Below are 15,443 nucleotides of genomic sequence, written 5' to 3'. Positions count from 1 at the left end.
AGGTAGTATGAATTCTCCAGCTTGGTGTGTATTCAGAATTGCTTTGGCTATTCTAAATCATTTGAATTTCCATATAAATTTCAGAATCACAAAGTAAGCAGCTAGGATTTTTACTGGGATTGCTCTGAATTTGTAGGCGAATTTAAGAAGAACTGACAAATTAAGGTCTTAACAGCACTTAATCTTCCGATCCATAAACAAGGTAGAGATCTTTATTTTGTCCTTTAAATTCTCAGTAAAGGTCAGAGAGTATTTGCGGCAAAATTTTGAACATTTTTCATTAGATTCATTCCTGGCTACTTGATATTTTCCTGTATTTTCTTAGGGCCAGGACGAAAGTAAGGCAAGAGGAGAAAATGAAAGGGAATACCTCCTTAAATCTTGCACCCCAGATGCCACCCTAGCCTCCCCCTTATCCTAGCCTTGGCTATTCTATGTGATATTTCTTTAAAATTTTTATTTCTACTAATTTGTTTCCAATACGTAAGAATTCAGTCGATTCTTGTATACAGACTTTGTATACGGCAACTTTTGTAGCCCTGACTCTTAGATCCCAGAGAGGAGTGTGGGCCATCCATGGCATGATTCCTGCCTATTAAAGCTCAGTGACATGAAGATTGAGAAGGAGCTGCCCCGTAGACAAAAAAAAAGAAAAAAAGGAATGGAGTCTCCATGTTTTCAGAGATCTGTAGGCTGCCCCCCCAAAGTTCTTGATTGTATCCCTCCACTTCTGAGTCACTTACCAGGCTCCCAGGGCATCATGGGAAACTGGGAATCCAGAAAGTGGAACCAGAAATCAGAGCCAGATAAATAGCTGTGGAAGGGCGAGTGCCAGGAGGAGCCTAGCTTCCGTAAGTCCGTGGAAGCCAGGAGTCCATCTTCCTATCTACCCATTTTCCTATCTACAGCCGCTTTATCTTTATTTTCTCATGTTTTGTACCCATTGCAAAGGGGATATGAGGTGATTCACAGAACTGCCTACTATTTGGCAAGATATGAAGAAATGGAAGGGAAAATGGGGACATGGACATAAAATGAAATCAGGCAGAGGCAAGCAAAACTATAGGCAAAAAAAAAGAAAAGAAAAAAGAAAAATAGGTCAGAGCCAGGGAGAGTCAAAGACAATGCCAGGGCCAGAGCCAGACAGAGATTTTAGAGCAGACACAAGGATCTGCCTTACAACTCAGGGAGTCTGACTTCATTTTGACCATCATCTTCTCTTGCTGGATGACTGCGTTAGCCTCATATCTGTTCTCCCAGTTTCCAACTCTTCTCCCTCCCCAGAGCCTACTGTCCAAATAGTAACACAGAGTGATCTTTTGAAAACACAAGCCAGCCCAGAACAGGAGAAAATATCTGCAAAGCATATACGCAATAAGAGTCTGGTATCCAGAATATTTAAACAACTCTTACAACTCACCTCTCAAAAAGACAAATAACCCAGTTTTAAACTTGGCAAAGAATTTGAATAGATTTTCCTCCAAAGATGATATACAAATGCCCAATAAGCACGTGAAAACTTGCTCCACATCATTAGCCATCAGGGAAATGCAAAGAAAAGCCATAATGGAATACCACTTCACATCCCCTAGGATGGCTATAATCGAAACAAACAAACAAGCAAACAAACAAACAGAAAATAACAAATATATGTGTGGATGTAGAGAAGTTGGAACCCTCATACTTTCAGTGAGAACTTAAAATGGTGTGAGTGCTTTGGGAAACTATTTGACAGTTCCTCAAAAAGTTGGCATGGAGCGGCGCCTGGGTGGCTCAGTCTGTTAAGCGGCCAACTCCAGCTCAGGTCATGATCCTGTGGTCCGTGAGTTCGAGCCCGGCGCCGGGCTCTGTGCTGACAGCTTGGAGTCTGGAGTCCGTGTTGGATTCTGTGTCTCCCTCTCTCTCTGCTCTTCCCCCGCTCATGCTCTGTCTCTGTCTCTGTCTCTGTCTCTCTCTCTCTCTCTCTCAAAAATAACAATAATAACAATAAGTTAGCATGGAGTTATCACATAGCCCAGCAATCTTTTTCATGGGTATGCACTCAAGAGCATTGGAATACTATAAATCAGTTAAAGTGAAAAGCTACTGCTATATGAAATAACATGGATGAGTCTCACTAATGTACTGTTGTGTCGAAGAAACCAGGACAAATAAGCACAAATTGTACAATTCCATTTATACAACAGTCAAAACCAGGCAAAACTAATCTTTCGGCCCATATCAGAAGTATGGGAAGATACTGGAAGCCCTTGGGCCTTGGGGATGACAAGAATCAGGGCCTCACTCAACACTTGGGCTCTGGGGCTTTCTTTGCCCTTGATTGAGTTTCTATTTAGAAGTCAACTTCAGTCTCTCCAAATAGCTGTCTCTGCAGGGCAGAAACCATAGCCCCTGCCCCCCTCTGAACACATGTATCCCCAACCTCTTACATGAAACAAGACCTCTCCTCCCTTACTCCCCATCCAAAAAATTCTAGGGAAGGCTTCTAATTAGCCAGAGATTCTATTTACTGACCCTGCCGAGGCTGGTAAACAATAACCTAGGCAGATCCTACTGGAACCCAATTTCTGGAGCTGGGCATTGGAAAGAGGTCTCTCTCAAAGGGATGCGCTGTTTCCAAAAGACAGAATGGGTGCCAGACGGACAATTTCATAAATGTCCTTGTCATTCAGGGGAACATCTCTCTACTTGCTATCTGGGACATATTAATAAACCCAATCACATCTTCAAAAAAAAAAAAATGTCTGTGTCATTCAGGCTTCACCTTTCCTGGAATTCACTCAACTGATGATTTCTGTACTTTGCAGACCGATAGTTTATGCCTCTGACCTCTCCTGAGTCAGTCCTCACACTCAAAAGATGTCCCAAGCCTTGCACTCTCGTGAGCGCACCCAAATGAACGGCCATTTCTTATTACTGGCACTGACTCGTCTCGGTGCCCGGTGACATTTTCCACCTTCAAGAGATCGACAAACTGAACAACAACGCTGGCTTTGTCAGTTTGGCAGTGCCTACTAAATTTTAGGTGTTTACACCTTTGACCCAGCATTTCTGCTTCCTATGCTCATAGAAACATCTTCATGACTCTACAAACACATATATGCAGTGTTGTTTATATAGAGGAAAAACTGCATTAGAAGGGGTTGAATTTCAAGTACCTGTCAGTAAGAAACTTATGAAATGGATGATTTTTCATAGACACAGTTACAGACAAACTCTATAATTGTTAAATTAGAGAGATCCTAACACCGAAAGACGTTGAAGATGTGCTAAGTCAAAAAGCAAGTTGGAACACAAGATCTATGGTACGGTGTTAGAAAGGATGGTGATAATAATAATACTATCTATGTTAGTAGGTGCAGAGGAAAAAAATCTTAGCAACATACACCAAAGTATTAACAATAGTTTTCTGGCATTAGGGGAGGAGGAAAGGGAGGCACAAATTTATGAGGGATTTCTCATGTTCTAAAGTATATATTTCTATAATATTTGAATTTTAAAAAAATTTTTTTTAACGTTTATTTATTTTTGAGACAGAGACAGAGCATGAATGGGGGAGGGTCAGAGAGAGGGAGACACAGAATCTGAAACAGGCTCCAGGCTCTGAGCGGTCAGCACAGAGCCCGACGCGGGGCTCGAACTCATGGACCGTGAGATCATGACCTGAGCCAAAGTCGGACACTTAACCGACTGAGCCACCCAGGCGCCCCTATAATATTTGAATTTTTGAAAGAAATTGTAGTTCGGGGTGCCTGGGTGGCTCAGTCAGTATAGCGTCTGACTCTTGGTTTCGGCCAGTTCCTGGGTTCGAGCCCGGGTCGGGTTCTGTGCTGCCCATACAGAGCCTACTTGGGATTACCTCTTTCCCTCTCTCTCTCTCTCTCTCTCTCTGCCTCTCCCCTGCTCGCACCCTCTCTCTCTCTCAAAATAAATAAATAACCTTAAAAGAGAAAAAAGAAAAGGAAGATTTGAGCTTCAAATGAAATAAATAAATAAATAAAATGTATTTCTCTAAGAACAAAGACATAAAATAATGATTTGCTTTTTTAAGTGTCTTGAAAGCTAGGGACAGCGTGACAGATGTTGTTTGATTGCCTTTCAGACAGATGTCTTGCGTTCACAAGGTTGTTTAAGAATTCAGACTTATCTCCTTGCTCACTGACCCATAACACAACAGACTAAATGTTTGACATGGGAAAATTCTCTGGGACAAAAGAGCTTATTCAGGCGGACCTAACAGCCATGAGCTATCTCATAATCAGCAAAGAGGCAGACCTCGCGGGGCCTGGGCTAGGGGTGGGCAGAAGCTGGGCAGGGGCCGCTGTGGGCTGGGAAGGTGAGTAGCCCTGTTCTCCCAACACCGGCTCGGGTGGCCTTGGCTTTGCTGAAAACAAGCAGCAGGGGCCTGCTGGGGAGCGGCTGGGCCGGTCTGAATGTTGGGGAGCCTGCGTGGGAGGCCTCAGAAGAGAGTCAGGAAGCTGTCGCAGGGAGGAAGGAAGCCATGCACTTCAGAGGCTTCGAGGCTGCAGCAAGCAAAGAGAAAATGCACGGGGCGAAGGTGGGTGGTTGGGGAATTGCACGCCGCCGAAAAGAAGGCCTATTTTAGGAAGAACAGCATAGAAACTGCATCTTGAACTTCACTGGCGTGAGGCAGATTATCTCTGAATCAGATGGTAATCATAATAAATCCCTGATTTACGAGCTGCCTTCCACTTTTCCAGGTATGTCCCCACCTAATCCTTGGGGATTATTTGATCATCCCAGCCTTCAAGGAACGGAGGCAGGGCCACGACCCTCCTCTGGACAAAGAGACAGAGGATCCCATTCATGATGAACAGCTCTGTCATCCCCCAGTGGGCGGTGCTCCCATCCAAGACCCATCTCGGCACACAGTGGCCATGGGCCTGTTTCTGTCTGAGTCCATCCAGACTCCAGTGGACGCTCTACCCCATATTTTATTGTTGTTTTAGGGCATTTGTTTGTGGACAGCCTCTCTTCGGGGGAGGAGCTGGGAAAGAGCTATTTCCATGTCTCTGTTATATGCAGGCATATCCGCTGCCCCCTTCCTTCTTCAAGGCAACTGGGTGGGCAGGGCACTGGTTTCGTTCCATTGAAGTTCATCAGAAATCTGCTCGTGCATTTCATCAGGAACGCTGAGTTCTTCCCAGAAGAAAATTGCTAACTTCGTCACACGCAAAAAAGTTCTGTCCCCTTGCAGTTTGGGGACAATTTTTCTTTTGCAGACCATTGGCATGAAGATCGCCAAATGTGTTCATAGAGGAGGGTCGGGGATTGATTCCTCCACGCCCCAAGTCTGTCCAAGAGACCCTACTGCCAAAAGGTGACCCTTTTCAAAACTGTCTGCCGTGCCGGGCACTGAACTCCTTGCTGCTGGGCACATCAAGATGGCAGGCTCTGGGTAAATGTGGTTGCCTCCCCCGGGGGCTTCTCCAAGGGCAAGGGGGTGGAAGGGAGTTTGAACATGGGATGGAAAGAACCTCCCTTCCTTTGCAAAGGTGAACCCCTCAGTTTGTGCAGCCTACTTTATGAAAGTTTGGGGAGGTAGATGGGGCCCATCCCACGGAAGTGACAAAGAATGGTCCCTTGACCATTCTGCCAGCAGTCACTCTACTCATCCCACTCACCCCCTTTGCTGATGCCCAGAACCCCACCCTCAACTCCAGCTCCAAAGATATTCCTCCCTCCTTCGTTATGCAAAGCAATGTGCTTAGGACTTCCTACCACCAACCTGGACCCCACAGGGTTTTTTGACTCATAAGTGTGCTCTACCAGATAAAGGGGCACCTTCTCCACATCTGTCCTCTCTTTGGGTCCCTCCCCACTTTTGAGTGGACACCTGCTCACCCACCTCCTTCTCTAAGGTGCTGTTTTCTCAGGGTAGGGTCTTGAGGTTTGGGATTTGCAGGAGGAAAGGGCTCTTTGAAGCGAATGAAGCCACCAGACCCTGCACTCAATGGTTGTCCCCTTCTGTCTTCTGTAACGTGCTGAGAATTCAGCTCAGCAAAGGCTGAGGGACAGGTGCCAACTGCAAACAGAGAACGGGGCTGATGCCAGCAAGGCTTCAGAATGCCCCCCAATGACCCACCTCTTCGCCCCCACGTCTGGACATGTCACAGACGCAACCCCACACGGATCCTGCTACAGAAGTGAAGAGGGGGAAATGAAATAAATCGAGCATAATTGGGCTGTGAGGGAGGAGAGTCACAGAAGTGGTGGGTTTCTGGAATTGGCTAGCATCTCTGCCATGAACCAGAAAGGGGGCTGAAGACAGAGTTGAATGGTGGGATAATTAAACTCAGCTTTAAATTCGTACACTTGGATCTACAGCTTTGAAATAGAATTTGCCACTCTATGAGTTAGATGTTTTTAATCAATGTCTTTATTCGGCACCTAATGCAACTCAGGAATTGCTGGGGGAGGATAAAACAGGAGAAGCTGGAGAACGAAAACTCTCGCGCATGCTACCTGTGCGTTCTTCCCAGGCACCAGGGCACCCACGTGAAGAGCACCCAGGTGGGGAGTAAAGTATGTCAAGGCGGTGACCCCTGAGCAGAGCGATCCTGGGTCACACTGATAGCCAGCAAATGATAGACATTTCCGGTTTAAAAGAAAATAAACGAAAGTAAAATAGAGATGTAAATATTGAGTAGCAGTTAGCTTGCGATGCATAGGTGTTCCGGGCAGAGGGAGCAGGTACAAAGGTATGGGAGTTCCGAGAAAGCAAGGGCCAGGGGCTTCAGGTGGAGACCTCAATGGGCCTGGACCCAAAAGTCCAAGAGGTAGGCAGGTGGGAAAAAGAGGGACCCTGTCACAGAGAGCCTGGTTTGCTGAGGAACTGGGGTTTTATCTAGAAGGTTATTGAGTGTCATTAAGGGGAACTCTGGCGTGGGGTTTGGTCTTTGGAGAATGGCCCAGAAAGGGAGAGTCTGGAGGGGAGCCAGACATTGAGAAGCTAATGTAATAACAGGCAGGAGAAGACAGGGCCTCGGGGAGGAGAGGAGGGAAGATTTGAGAGAGTCTGAGAGGGTTGGACGAGACAGTCAGAGTCAGTTGGGTACGTGTGGGAGAGGAGTCAGAGATGGGATGGAAAGATCAGAACCTGGGTAGGTGACAGGGCCACATCTCCGGACAGGGAGCAGGTTCTGAGGCACAGTCATCCAAATGATGCCCTGGCTTCTGTGGGTGGGGTTGGGGTGGGCTTTCCTCATCTGCGTTCTGGAACATACCCCAAAGTGCCTCAGAGCCGCAGTTGGGCCCTCGGAGTCACGCAAGGACACCCAGATCCCGCTCCGGGGCAGTGAAGGCATCTCCCCGAGTCGCAAAGGAACTTGACCCTGCTATTCCCCCAGTGGAAATGGCCAGGCCAAGGTGAAAGGACATCTTAATCCGCTGTGGAGGGGCCCACACGGTGCTGTCCCAAGCAGTGCGGGCAGCATGTGTAAGGCATGGGGCTGTCCTGCCATCCCCCAGGCTCTCAGCTCCGGAGGGCCGCGCTCCAGAGGGCTGGGTCCACCCGGGGCCCAGCCCCGCCCGTGGGGGCAAAGAAGAGGTGGCTCATACTCACACCTCTGCCTTTCAGTTTGCTGGGAGCCAACTTCTGTAGGATTAACAGCTACCATTTCCCAGGCCCGGAGCCAGTGTTTTTGCACATCTGGTTTACGCCCATAGCGACCGGGGCTATGATTACTAATCCCTAGTCACTACTGGCGGTTGTCGTTTCCACAGCGACTCCTCAGGCCATCCCGTGCCCCTCCCACCATCCTGGCCCCGTCGTCCTTCTGTCTGTGGCCCATACAGCCCTCAGGGCCGAGTGAAGTGTCACTTGCCCTGTACCCCAGACCACCGCGACGGTCTCACTCCGGAGCCCACGCTCTGAGTCTTAAAAATAAAAAAAAAATTTTAAAAAGACTTCTTTGGACACATGGGCCTTTTTGCTTCTCCTCAGGGCTGGAAACAGGGCTCTGCCTCGTTCACCTTTCTCTCTCACGGTGCCCTTCACACGTCAGGTTCTTCGTGGGCACCTGGAAGGACCTACTGCATGAAGGGAAGAAACTAGTCCTTTGGCTGAGTAGGGGGTCCCCAAAAGGGAGCTGTGGTAGCCTCTGCTCCCCAAACTGGGGCAGTTGACCCCTCAGTGGTTATTGTGTCCAAACCGCAGGTCTCTGCCACAGCCCCAAAGGGACCGGATGGCACATGCTGGTCATCCCTCCTCTGGCCACCATCCCCCTCCTGGGTGTAGATGCCACCCAGGCCCCCTGCAGCAGCAATGCACTCTTCCAGAAGAAAGTTCCTCGTCCTCCTGTCTCTGACCCCATCCTGACCTGAACACCTACCCACAGAGAGGGCCTCACGTGCCTCCTCCTAGGCCCCCGGTGACCCCAACAGCCTTGCCGTGGAGCAAACAGCACCTGGGCTGACCAGGCCTTACCCAGCTGTCTCAGGGAGGCCCCGGGGACCCTCTTCCACAGCCCCAGTGACCACGGCCCCTGGGATAGATAGTCCCTGCCTTGAGAAACTGCCTGGCCCTCCGCCCCCACTGACAATGACTCTACCCTGCCCGGTGTATCCCCAGCATCTTTAGCCAGGCCTCCGCTGCCTCCCACCTGCTCCTGCTCCCTACCCTCAACCAGGAAGACACCAGCGCTCCCTCCCTGACCCTTCCCGCTCCCCCTGTGAGGCCTGCTGGCCCAGCTGTCCCTGCGAAGCGCCTGCGGCCACGTCAAGAACTTGGCCTGTTGCGCCAGCCCTAGCCCAGGCCCCGGGGCCTCTCCTCCCACCATTTCTGCTGTAAGCAGCCACGGGCGTCCCGTGGAGTCATGAAGCCTGTGTTGCCCGCTTCCCAGGGGCAACAGAAAGCACCTTCTCAGAACACAGTGGCTCTGAATTTCTAGAACCACAGAGTCATCCAGGAAATGAGAAGCAGGGTGCTGGGCGTCTGATAGTGAAGATAAGGGTTTGGAGGGGTTGCAGGTTATGGGGAGGGGAAGGTCAGAAAGGATGACAGTTACGCTACTTTTTCTAAAGAAGAGCCCAGAAGCCAGCCTGCAGGGCAGGATAAGTGCGGTTGGGAGGGGGGAGCCCTGCCAAGGGAGCCCCACCAGGACACACAGGAATACCCCCTCCCTCGAGGCTCTCCTCCATCAGCTGGTGCCCAGCCCAGCCCCTGCAGCCGGCAGCTTGAGAGGCCCCGGATGTGCAAGCCCTTGGCCTTTGCCCTGCTGTGGCTTTCGGGCACCTGGAGCTGGGGCCTTGCCACTTCCTCAGACTCGGGCAAGGAGGCGTGGCCCTATGCAGCCTTGTCATGCACTTTGGCTTCCCACCAAGGCCATCCAGTCCTCCTGCCTCTTGCCCTGGGCCCATGGACATCACTGCCCTCTTCCCATGCCAAACACCTTCCTGTAGGCCGCCTGGGGTCTGGTGACAGGGGCGGGCCCACGAGCAGGCAAAGGTCATGCTCCTGGGCACACGCACCCGAGACCCAAACCCCTAACACAGAGGCACATCCGACGTGGGGGGCACACCACCCCCACCACATTGGGACACACCCACTCTTGGGGGAGACAGCTAGGTCACCGGCAGCCGCCCTCCGGAAGGAGTGGAGAAGAGACTGCCCTGTTTCACCTGCACCGAGGTTCCGACCCACAGTGTCCCAGGCTGTGAAGTCCAAAGCCAAGCTTACACGGCAGACGGTCAAAGCCCCAGATGGCCCCTCCTCGGGACTCTTTTAGCACAAAGGGAATTAGCCCCACACTGTCACAGAGCACAGGCGGTTCACCACCAGGTACTCACTTCAGACTGTCCCCAGGCTGTCCCTGTACCCCTAGGAAGGGGCTGGAATTATCCAGGGAACTATCCAAGAGAATTCCTTCCCCCTTTGCTGCCATGGACTGGCCAGGGTGTTTCGCAACCAGCCACCGATGACAACGAGCGGGTGGCAGGGGCCACCTCTGCCTTCCCCATGACCCTGGCTGAGATGAGCACAGGGTGGCCTAGAAGGGGGATTCACACAGAGGGGATGGCCTCAGCTCCCCGATGGAGGTCGTTGGCGGGGGAGGCGGGAGCGAGGAGAGGTTACCAGCCACACGCTCAGCAGCTCGGATCTGTATCACATGGGTTGGCAGAGTTTCTGTCCTCTCCCCCCACAAACTTCCTTCCTAATTCTCTGCCCAGTGCAAGGGGTTTGGGGGAACATTTCCAACTACAGCCTGAGAAAGCACACGGCAGGGTGTACAGCTGATGTGAGTTACTGGTGAAGAGAACCAGCACTGGAGTGCTGAGCGCTGACCCCTCCTAGCTGAGGGGTCAATTTACTTGAGCTCTCTGAGCCTCAGTTTCCCGAGCTGTCAAATGGTGATAATATCAGTGACCATCTTGCAGTGCTGCTCAGAGGACTGAATGAGAAACTCTGTATCATGCACTTAACACGGGGCTTGGCAGCTGCCAGGACCTCAATTAACGTGAGCCACTGCTGTTGTCCCGGCTAGGAGTGGCAGCTAAAGAGTCGTGGGCTCCCCACACCCTCCTCATGGAGAACCTGGCTCTCTGCGCAGACCTGCAGGTCAGCACATCAGCAATAACTGCTTTGAGGGTCACTGTCCCCAAAGCGGTCTTATTTCTCCTCCCTCCGTTGGCCTCAGCGTTGAAACTGCCCCATAGAGCGTCAGGCAGCATCTCAGATCACAGGACTCTGCACACAGCTGCAGGGAGCAGGGCGCCTTGGTGGCTCAGTGGGTTGAGCGACTGGCTTCAGCTCAGGTCATGATCTCACGGTTCATGGGTTCAAGCCCCATGTCGGGATCTATGCTGGCAGCGTGAGGCCTGGAATCTGCTTTGGATTTTGTGTCTCCCTCGCTCTCAGCCCCTCCCCTGCTCACGCTCTGTCTCTGTCTCTGTCTTTCAAAACTAAAAAAAATAAATATTAAAAAAATCAAAAAATTATTTTAAAAAAGTAAATATTAAAAAAAACCTGTAGAGCAGGTTGGGGTGTGAGGGGCTAGCACGGGCCTGTTTCGAGGTGTGTTTGGGAGTGAGGCAGAGGGACGACCGGCCTGATTGCCCACAGAACTCCAGATAAGGAAGGGCCCTTGTTGGGTCAGCAACCCAGGCTCCCCCACCCCAGCCCCATGAGGCCCAGCACCCCAACACGTAGGCCTCCTCAGGCCCCCGCGTCAACGTTTCCTGGCCTTAGTTTCTGCATCTGCAAAGTAGGTACTATCTCTTCAGATCGTGGTTCAGATCAAATGAGACAACACGTACAAACCTCTCCAAACTGTGTCAGGTATGACTGCTGTATCCGTGTGCTGGGGCCACCATAGCAAAGGACCACGGACGTGGTGGGTGGCCTAAACTACAGAGATTTATGTCTCATGATTCTGAAGGCTGGGAGTCGGAGATCAGGATGTCAGCACGGATGGTTTCTTCTAAGGCTTCTCTCCTGGGCTCGTGGTTGGGCATCTTTCCGTTGTGTCTTCACATCGTCTTCCTTCTCTGCATTCTGGGTCCCTAATCAGTTCTCCTTACGAGGACACCAGTCATATTGGAGCCGGGCCCACCCTACCGACCTCCTTTTAACTTAACTACCTCTCCAAAGACCCCTTATCGAAATACGGTTCACATTCGGAGGTCCTGGGGTTAGGACTTCAACATGCAAACTGGGGGGGACACAAGTCAGCCCAGAACAGCTGGTGCTTAGGACACATAGCTATGAATTCCAGTCAGCAAATGCTTTCTCTATGCCAGAAATGCTTCCAGGCTTTTAGAAAGGCATTAAAGAACAAAGCAGACCCAGACCCTTATCTGTGTGGGGCTTCATCCTGGGGGTGGGGAGAAAGGCGCAGACATCACACAGCCAACACAATGAAAGTAAACCGAGTGGTGTCCTGGAAGGTGATCAATTGTATGAAATTTAAAAAAAAAGAGAGAGCAAGGTGAGAGGACTCCGGAAATAAGGGTTGAAATTTTGAACAGCGTAGTCAAGGTAGGCCTTGTTCAGGCAACATTTGACAAAACCTTCAGTGAGGATTTGATATATTATTCCTAGGAAATCATATCAGATTCATTGGGCTGTGAACCCCCTCATCTCTGCTCGCCAGCCCCCCACACCCACAGCTCTAGTATCAGAGGAGAAAAGGTGCGATCCCATACCTTCGGGCCATCACCTCCGTGCGGTGGGGTCAGGGAAGAGGCCCAACCATCCATGGGCCAGGCTGCTGTGGGGCTGGGGTAGGTGCTGAGATTTCAGAAGGAGCTACCAGACTTTGCATAGGAAGAGCTGTGTCTCAGTGAGGACTGTGTTCAGCTGCAGAGAACTGAAAACCAGAGAGTAACCAGGCTTTAAACAAAGAAGAGATTTTTTTTTTTTTTAACTCACACAGAAAAGTTAAGTTTGGAGTTGGCAGCCAACAGTTGGTGCTGTTGTGTAAGGGTGTCAGCCAGACTCCTTGTCCCTTCCTCCTCCAGCACACTTTAGCACCTGACTTCTCTCCTCATGGGTGAAAGATGGCTGCTGTGCCTCCAGGCATCCAATCTGTCTTCTAGGAAGGCAAAAAGGGATAGGGTGAAGTCAGCAGTCAGAGGTCAAGGGCTGACGAACATGCCAGATGAGTCATTTCTTTTTTTAATATCTCCCCGCCGACTTGCCTCTTATTCCATTGGGAAGAACTGGGTCAACGTGGCCACCACTAGCTACAAAGGATCCAAGGAAGCATTTTACCTGGGCACATGGCTACCCCCCAACCCCAGTCAGGGTCCCGCTGGTAGGAAGAAGGGGAAACTAGACATTGGGTAGATGTCTGGCACACTGCTCTCAGCAGAGCTTGGTACGGTGAGGGTGGGTGATGCACCAGACCCCTGCCGAGGCCAGAACTGGAGCCAACAGGCTGGCCCGGGACCACCCCCACCAGCAGCCCCAGAACTGGCAGGAGAGTCCAGAGTTGGGAGGGCAGAGCCTGGGGCCGCGGGTCTAGAGAGCCTGCCTGGCATGAGCAGGGCAGGGGTAGGTAGACTTTTTCCCTTCTCTAACAATGTGCCCTCTCCTCCCATTTACACATGGGGCCCCTGTGGGCCAGCGTCCACGGCTCCCATCCTACAGACTGGCGTCCTCTTATCGCTCACACATACTCGTCACGGGGGCTCCCTGATGCCGTGAGCATGGTACTAATGGGTGAGGGGTGGAGATCACCCCGGATCGCTGCTTCTCAAAGGTCTTCCCTCTCCATTCTGCCAAAGAAGGAATGCGAAGCTGGGAGACGGGGTCTGTGTGCTAGTTTTATTGTTATTCCTTGGGAATCAGGGCCAGCTTGCACTTGCTGAGGCCTTTCGCAGACAGGCCATTCTATATTCCACCAATTCTCAAGGCTGGGACGTACAAGCAAGGCATTGCTCTGGAAAGGGGATGAAGGCAGTTATGTAGGGAGAGGAACCCCAAAGTCATATATCAATGGATGCTGCTGCTGGGCATGTGGGCCGCCTAGCAGGCTGCAGGGAAGGTTCTTGCTGCCGTTAGCTTATGCTGAGCCATTTATGAAAGGGCACGGGGAGCTCACCCTCACCACACCTTCTCAGGAAGCGCTCCGGAGCCCCCCTGCTCATGCTCATTGTGCTCCATTCCCCAGAAGGTTCCAGCACACCTGCAGTTCAAGAAACGTCCTGACCAGGCTTGCATTTGCAACTGTCTCAGAGGCTGTGAAAGCCGGGGCTGGTGGCCCGGGAGGGAAGACCCCAGAGTGGAGAGAGATGAGAAGATGGGGCACCAGACAGGACATTCTGGGGACAGGGACTGTGTTAGTGGGCTAAGGCCACCATGACAAGCAACACAGACTGGGAGGCCTGAACAACTGAAATTTATGTCGTCGCCGTCCTGGAGGTTTACAAGTTCAAGATCGTGTCTGCAGGGTTGGTTGCTTCAGAAGCCTCTCTCCTTGGCTTGTAGCTGGCCATCTTCTCCCGTGTCCCTAGATGATCTTCTGTCTGAGGGTGTCCAAGGACTCCTGTCATAATGGATTAGGGCCCACCCTCCTTTTAACATAATTACCTCTTTAAAAATCCTGTCTCCAAATACAGTCACATTGTGAGGTGCTCTAACACGAAACTGGGGGGGCGGGGGGGGGGACACAGCTCAGCCCATAAGAAAAACCATCCGATGTGAGTGGGGTGGACACTGTGTGGGAGAAGGTAGGGGACACTGAGGAGGCTGCCCAGCTCCCCGGCCCCGCTAGTGCCGCCACCTGGGTCCTCCCCGCTTCACCCACAACTCCCAAGGTGCCACTTTGCTCCTTACCTCTCACACCAGCCCCGGCGCCTTCTAAGGCAAGATTAGCTTTTCAAACAACCTCCAAGGCTTAATGTCAGCACCCGCTCTTTGCTCGTGGTGACTGATGGAGGGACCTTCAGGCAAGGTCAGCAAGGAGGCTGGCACGGGGTGCAGTGGGTGAAGATAGGGCTTTCTGCTTGCTCCTGCCCCAATACCCCAGGAAGGTGCCTGCCCAGGCCTGCGTCCCAGTTGGGTTTGCCCCGTGGTGGTCACAGCTTGCTGGCCCGGGGAATGTTCTGACCTGTCTCTGGCCATGCTGCCAGAGCCCACGGATCTGGAAGGGGAATGAGGAAGCAAAAGAGAAAGCAGTGTCAGGAAGGAGAGGGAGGGGAAGGGCAGGGGCTCCCCCTTCCCTCATGCCTGGCCCCTGCGGGACTGGGGAGCCCATACGAGAGACCGTATCTCTGCTGGGAGCCATACCCCCTGCCCAGCTTAGCCCTGGGTGACCTGCTCTGCCTCTGGTGACCCGGGCAAAGCACACTGTTCCTGCACACACTCGTGCTTTCTGAAATTTGAGGAGGCCAGGGGGGTAAGGGGGGGTGGGTCCTGCACAGCCCAGGCCCAGCTGGTCGGGCTAATTTTAGGTTTTTCCCCAGCCTGACAGAGGCCCACTAATCTCCATCTGCCTAGAGAATGCACATTGATCAGATGCTGCCTTCACTCATGGTGTCCCGCACACCCAGCCTGCAAGAAAGCACCTTCCTCTATCTAATTTCGATCCCTCTTTTACCTGCCCCGATTCCACCCCTCCAAAGAACGTTGCCTTAACCACCACCTCCCAAAGAGCGCTCTCCTCTCCCAGTGCCTGGGGTAACTGCAGATTTGAAGGCACAGTGGAGCCCTGTGTTCCCAGCACTGGCACGTACCGGGCCCCAAACAAGCACTAGGTAGTATGGGTGGAATGAATGAATGAATGAACGACCACCTTATTACACAGTGGCATCGTGTGCTATGTAGAGGTTAGGTCTAAAGTGAGCGAATAAGTTGTGAAGAGCTCAAAGTTTAAATCACCCTTGAAACTCCAACAGGAAGGCATAAATCTCTCGGTAAGTCCAATGGGACCATATTGCCTCCACAAGACCTGTCTCCTCAGACAACGCCCCCCCACTCC

The 15,443-nt window shown here is 51.6% G+C and overlaps 1 long non-coding RNA gene across 2 annotated transcripts; it reads right to left on the bottom strand.

Annotated features, from left to right (window-relative positions):
- Window positions 1–12,398: 12,398 nt before the first annotated feature.
- Window positions 12,399–14,596, bottom strand: LOC125911945 (uncharacterized). 2 transcript variants are annotated; one of them, XR_007454523.1, is made up of 3 exons: window positions 14,300–14,596; window positions 13,566–14,009; window positions 12,399–12,554 (listed from the first exon to the last, which is right to left on the bottom strand). It is a non-coding gene; the product is annotated as an uncharacterized LOC125911945 (long non-coding RNA). The 2 variants fall into 2 exon arrangements; XR_007454524.1 differs by having other exon boundaries at window positions 13,577–14,009.
- Between the last annotated feature and the right edge of the window lie 847 nt (window positions 14,597–15,443).

The sequence above is a fragment of the Panthera uncia genome, assembly GCF_023721935.1.
Source record: "Panthera uncia isolate 11264 chromosome C1 unlocalized genomic scaffold, Puncia_PCG_1.0 HiC_scaffold_3, whole genome shotgun sequence".
NCBI lineage: Eukaryota > Metazoa > Chordata > Mammalia > Carnivora > Felidae > Panthera > Panthera uncia.
This window is presented reverse-complemented; position numbering and strand designations above follow the sequence as displayed.